The sequence below is a fragment of the Dermacentor andersoni genome, chromosome 3, assembly GCF_023375885.2.
Source record: "Dermacentor andersoni chromosome 3, qqDerAnde1_hic_scaffold, whole genome shotgun sequence".
Classification (NCBI taxonomy): domain Eukaryota; kingdom Metazoa; phylum Arthropoda; class Arachnida; order Ixodida; family Ixodidae; genus Dermacentor; species Dermacentor andersoni.
Genome location: NC_092816.1, coordinates 48,623,632 through 48,630,063, shown reverse-complemented (window position 1 = coordinate 48,630,063; position 6,432 = coordinate 48,623,632). Strand labels below are relative to the sequence as shown.

General features: G+C 46.8%; 2 non-coding genes across 2 annotated transcripts; both read left to right on the top strand.

The window, feature by feature from the left end:
• The first annotated feature begins 3,737 nt into the window (after positions 1 to 3,737).
• Positions 3,738 to 3,810, top strand: TRNAR-UCG (transfer RNA arginine (anticodon UCG)). Its single transcript has one exon. It is a non-coding gene; the product is annotated as a tRNA-Arg (tRNA).
• A 1,871-nt stretch (positions 3,811 to 5,681) lies between these two features.
• On the top strand, positions 5,682 to 5,754 carry TRNAR-UCG (transfer RNA arginine (anticodon UCG)). The gene has a single exon. It is a non-coding gene; the product is annotated as a tRNA-Arg (tRNA).
• The last annotated feature ends 678 nt before the right edge of the window (positions 5,755 to 6,432 follow it).

The window sequence follows — 6,432 nt, the reverse complement described above, 5'->3', positions numbered from 1 at the left end:
AAGAATGATGGTTGTAACATTAAGGGATAAGAAGAGAGCAGATTGGGTGAGGGAACAAACGCGAGTTAATGACATCTTAGTTGAAATCACGAAAAAGAAATGGGCATGAGCATGTAATGAGGAGGGAAGATAACCGATGGTACATTAAGGTTTACGGACTGAATTCCAAGAGAAGGGAAGCGTAACAGGGGGCAGCAGAAAGTTAGGTGGGCGGATGAGATTAAGAAGTTTGCAAGGACAACATGGCCACAATTCGCACATGACCGGGGTAGTCGGAGAAGTATGGGAGAGGCCTTTGCCCTGCAGTGGGAGTAGCCAGGCTGATGATGATGAAGACGATATATAGGTTTATTAATTACTTTAATGAGCATGGTGTCGCTCGCGCACAGGCAAGCACGAACTCGCAACCAGAACGCTGTCAAGATGTCGAGCGCACGCACTGCAGAGACGCACTCCACTTTGTTAACCAGCTGTGTCTCTGTCGCTTCCTTACGGCCGCAGTCCCGGTGGCGTGTTTCTATTTACGCCCCAGCCCAGTGCTCGACCGCTGCGCCGCCATGCGCTGCCCGCACGTACCATATTTCTAGGTAATTTTTCGCCAAAGTGCCACGGCATGCGTCCTAGATCCTTCTACGAATTTGGTTTCGCGTCCCTGACTGTGCCTGGGCGCGCAGTCTGCTGGGGCCATCCCGCATAAGCAGAGTTTACGCGGTGTAGGTAAGCTTTAATTTTAAATGCGTTAGCATTCGTATGCTTACCCAACGGGAAAACCGTCCCTTCGTCCGTCCCGTAATAAGACGACTGCTTTCGAGATGGCGCCCGCAGCAGCGAGCGAATCTGCCTTTGTGCTGCCTCCCGCCTCAACGCCAACGAAGTGACGAAAACACAGTGCTGAAGGCGCTCTCGGCAAATGCCCCACTCTGTCACGTTCGCAGATCGCTTTCAAGTAACGGGCAAGCGCGCCTCTTCAACACGTAAGCGGCGGGAACACAGCGAGAAGCTATGAGCAGTCGGCACTCTTTGTGGACATCGCAGATCACTCTCAAGCTGCGGCCGGCGCGCAGTGCCATAAAAAGCCGCCGCATAGTACGTTCACGGTTCAATAATTGTTCGACACGGATGATTAGGCGCTAAAGAGCGATAACGGCTTATAATGATGGGAACGTCATCAGCGCAGCTGGCGCGTGCACTTGCAGTACTTTGCATGCGTCGTCTCAATGCTCCTTGCGCCGCCGTCGGCACCAGTGCGTGTCGCCCCTGAGCTATCGTTAGTACGGGCCTATATAATCAAGTTTCATAACATTAGTAATGACACCGGGCTGCGTGGAGATGAGAAAGTGGCATAATGTTTACGCATACTTAGTCTAACTCCCAGAGGAGTTTCTTCGTGGCAATTTCTTTATTTATTTGTTCCTGGACGTCGCGCGATAGTTTGTTTAATGTGCGTCGGGTGTGGCGGCAGCTCCTTGCTATTTCGGCTGTAAGAGAGATAGTGATGTCAACAAGGAGAGGACGCATGAGCGCCGCGATGATGTGGCTCGTGGTTCGAGAAACCCTCCATGTCCCACGATTATCCCAGCTTTTATAGATCGAAGCGCCTCGCACACCACGACCAACTCCTTATCACATCCATTTATCCCCTTATCAAATCTCAAAAAATTTCTTCCAATCTTCCGCACGCAACTCTTATTTCGAAATAGCCTACAGGGCGTGTTTTTGAAGAACCTACTTTCTCTTAGCGACAGCTGGGTGAGCAGATTGTGCGTCCAGGCATGACATCTCCCTAGTCACAGCAAGTACCTGCAAGGACCTAGAGCGCTCGCCGTGGCGCTTCGGGGAAAAAGTACCTGGAAGCGTGGTGCACGCGAGCGGCTCATGGTGGCTCAGCGGTCGAGCACTGGGCTTGGGCGTAAATAGGAATACGTGTCCCGGTGCGCCTTCCTTCCTTTGTCTCCGCGTCGGCGTCCAGGCGGCAGCGCCGACACCACAGCAGAGTGTCAGACGCTGGCATAAGAACCCAACAACGATGCTCAGACGCATTTTACAGAGTAAAGACGTAGTGAGCCCGGGAACGGGGTCTGACTGGGCTTCGCACGTGCTGGGTCGTGCCGCCTGTCGAGCTGTTAGCTATGGCCGCAGCTACCTCATCGGGAAACACATAGGGCTACTTACCGAAATTGGGCAACCTCGCGCTCGGCCGCGAGATGGCTCGAATGGTCACTTTTATTGTTTACTATGCTACTCTATGCTTACACAGAAACGTCAACGTAGTACATGGTGTTGAGACTCAGGGGTAGCGTTTAGGCAAAGAATCCTTCGTGTCATACAGATGAGTACCTCCGGTAATAGGAGCGATAGAAAAAGGCTTGTTTTATGTATTGAAACAAGTAGTCATATTGTAGTCAGATCTCACACATGTCTGCAGACGTTCGACACCTCAGCACGTAATCTCTGCACCAACGGTCCGCTTCTAAAACGTTTCTCTTCCCTAGTTCCCAACGCAAGGAAATTCGATGACCTCGTTGCGGAGAATTAGAGTTGTATAATTCACAGAACTCCGCCTCTGATGTCCAACCTTCGAGCCAAGCAGGAGGCACTCCGGAAACAGATTTTGTTCGCGCTCCTTCGCGAAACAGTTCACGCTCGTTACCGCCTCCACGCCGGTAGGTGGAGGCGGTCGCTTCTAGGACAGCCGCTTGTTTGCCCGTCGCGATCGGTGTCGGACACTGCTGTCGCCGTCTGGGCCACGCGGCTGCCCAGGGGGAAACACCCAAAGAATGCGCATGGCCGATTTGGGGCGCAACAATAGCAAGACCAATATATATAAAGATAGTTAACATCAACAAAGCTATGGCTGCAGCAACAATAAAAATACATCATCATTGTGCATCAAAACTGACAGCAATACTTGAACAGAAGAAGGCGTTTACTTCTCCCTATCAAAAATTGCATTTAGAAACATGTAAGGCGAACGTGACTAAACATTCACATGCAATGTTGTCAGTGTTAACAACTTAAAAATGCAATTAATAATAGAGAATCTCATAACTCAGCAAAATACAGCCAAAGTTGCTTTCTCTTTGCTTTCGTAACGTGACGCAAACATGACAATTTGCCTGAGAAACTTGAATCGAGGAACTGAACCTAACGTTCTTGATTAAAGATCTGTTTATCGGGTTTTACGGGCAAGAACAACGATCTCATTACGAGGCACGCCGTAGTGGGGGACTCGGAAATTTGGACCACCTGGGGTCCTTTACCGTGCACCTAAATCTAAGTACACGGGTATTTCCGCATTTCACCCCCGTCAAAATATGGCTGCCGTTGCGGGGATTCGATCCCGCGACCTCGTGCTTAGTGGCCCAACAATTTAGAAAAATGTTTGGCGGTGTGAGGAATTACACAAAAGGGTCTACAGCTAAATTTAGAAGGATATCGGGGTCACCAATTTAAGCTCCAAATGACTTTTATGTTTCTTTTTTTTTGTGTGTGTGTGAGCAATGGCATTTAATTACTGCAAGACTTCCAGTTCGTGTACCGCTCTTCCACATGCGACGAGCATGTACTAATCCTACGCACGTGGAAGAGGACCAGTAATCAAGATAAGTGAGCTAGCAGCTTACGAATTTTAAAAACGGCGGAAGTGTAGATAGGTACGCAAATATTATAAAAATCCAAAATGCCGAGGAGCAAGGCACTTAACAGCTTGGTGATACTTGTTCCGTTCGGGTGTCGTAGTCCGCGTGGCCTAATGGATAAGGCGTCTGACTTCGGATCAGAAGATTGCAGGTTCGAGTCCTGTCGCGGACGTCACACGTTGTCTTTCATTGCTAATTGTTCGAAGTATATTTTTGTTTGTTTGTTTTCTTGTATGCTCCTGTCTGTTTTTCTACAGCTATATCAGAGTTGCACAATTAAGAAACTATTTAATGTCAGTATGCACTTCAAGGGATCTAAATCTAATAACGAATGAAGCTTGTCACACAATGCAACAGGACGAGATGTGTTATAACATGCCGCCAGCTCAATCAGCGGCCACATTGTATTCCTTCTTATTCTGTTTTCTTTTTGTTCTGCACATAATAACCTAGATTGACACCGGACTCTCGAAGTTCCGCGCCGAAAAAAAAAAGAAGAAGCGATGCAGATTGTTAACAGGCATTTGTGCCTGCAGTTATCTCTCACATAGTTTTGTAGCGCATACTTCTTTCGAATATCGTTTTGTCCCACCTAATTTCGTCCGGCATTGCTTTGTCCTGCATACCACGCCTGTTTAGTTTTCGTTCGGCACATATTTGTTGCGTGACACTTTGTTCCGCATATTATTATGACTCGTACATTCGTCCCACGCAATTTTGTCCCGCATAAATTCGTCCTGCATAACTGCCTACTTATTTTCGTCCCGCATGTTTCTGTTGTGCGAGAATCTTGTACCGCACAGTTCTCTATCATATGGTTTGTCCCGCATAATTTTGTGCACCATGCCATTTATGCACCGCGCATTTTTCAGACGTTTAGGATTTTCATATTTATTGTAGTAATGTTGTACTTGCGCAAGTACAGAAGACGCACCCCGATGACGTGTGCGGAAGATAACTGTGAGGAGGACACCAGAATAAGATGTATTAATAATGTTAAATATCAACATGCAGCAGTAAGTTGCTTACGTACAATATATATATAATTCAAACAAACTGTTTTATACAACATTTGGGAAGTTAGCTGAATACTTTCTCGACGCCATTCTTTTTATTTTTATTATTTTTGTGTGTGTGTTTGTGGGAGCACGTCGCAATTAAGTGACTTAGTGGTCGCCATTTTCCCGGACTGCCCGACCCAGACGGCGTCGCCCAGGGTCCGGTCATGACAAGCGTTAGCTTTCTTTGTACAAAAATAATCTTCTCCTTTGTCACAGTGGGTGATTCGGTTGCCTAAGCTATGCAGCCCTGAACATGCCCCCACCCTCCCCTTCCATGGAGAAGGTCAGGGAAGGAGGGAGGGGGGAGGCATCCCTGCGCCGTCCTAATTGACGCTTATGATTTTTTTCTATATAGCTCTTCGTCTTACTCATTTAGGCATTTTGTCGACATCTTAAATACTGTATATCTGCAAAGAATACTGAGCGCCAGGGAGTTGTCACCATTTGTTATTCGTATTGTCATCTGTATCGGCATTACCCTTATTGTAATGTAAACATATCTTTAAACATAATTCTAAACGTATTCTAAAAGGTCTCTAAACATATTTATTGATGAGCAAGGGGCGCCGGACCTTTTGCTAGCGCGTTAAATGTCTGACAAATGGGCAAATTTAGAAAAATGTTTGGAATAGATGGCGGCGTGAGGAATAACACAAATGGTTCTACAGCTAAACTTATAATCATATCGGGGTCACCAATATAAGCCCCAAGCCACTTTTATGTTCCTTTTTTTTTGTGCAAGCAATGACGTTCAATTACTGCAAGACTTTCAGTGCGTGTAGCGGTCTTCCACAAGCGACGAGCATATTTCTAATCCTACGCATGTTGAAGAGGATCAGTAATCAAGTGAAGTGAGCATGCTACTTACGAATTTTATATACCGCGGAAATGCAGCAACGTACGCAACTATTGCAAGAATACAAAATGCCGAGGAGCAAGCCAATCAACAACTTGGTGACACTTGTTCCATTCCGCAGCCGTGGTCCGCGTGGCCTAATGGATAAGGCGTCTGACTTCGGATCAGGAGATTGCAGGTTCGAGTCCTGTCGCGGACGTCGGGCTTCTTCTTTATTACTCTAAAAAGCGACAATATCGAATGAAGCTTGTCACAATATGCAACAGGACGAGATGTGTTATAACAAGCCGCAAACTCAATCAGCAGCCATTATCTATTCCTTTTTCGCTTCTGTTGTTTTCTGCATGAAATGAACTAGAGTCATGCTTGAATTTCCGCGTTGAAAAAGAAAGAAATATGCGATGAAGGTTCTTAATATGTATTTGTGCCGCGGTTATCTTTCGCATACTTTTGTACCCCTCCTCCCCCCTCCCCCGCCGCATAGTTCTTTCCCACATCGTTCTGTCCTGCATAATTTCGTCCGGCATAGCTTTGCCCTGCATACCGCGCCTATTTTGTTTTTGTTCGGCCCATCTTTGTTGAGTGAGACTGACTTTGTTTCGCATATTATTATCGCTCGTACCTTCGTCCTGCGTAAGTTTGTACCGCAAAAGCCTTGACCTGCATACCCTGCCTACTTATTTTCGTCCAGCACATTTCAGCTGCGGAGATTTTGCGCCGAACAGTTCTGTCCCACGTAATTTATCCCGCATAATTTTGTCACGCATAACTTCGTCCTGCGTACCCTGCATGTATAATTTTCGTCCGGCATATTTTTGTTGCGAGAGATTTAGTGCCGCATTGTATTACTGTCCCCACGTAATTTGGTCCTGAATAA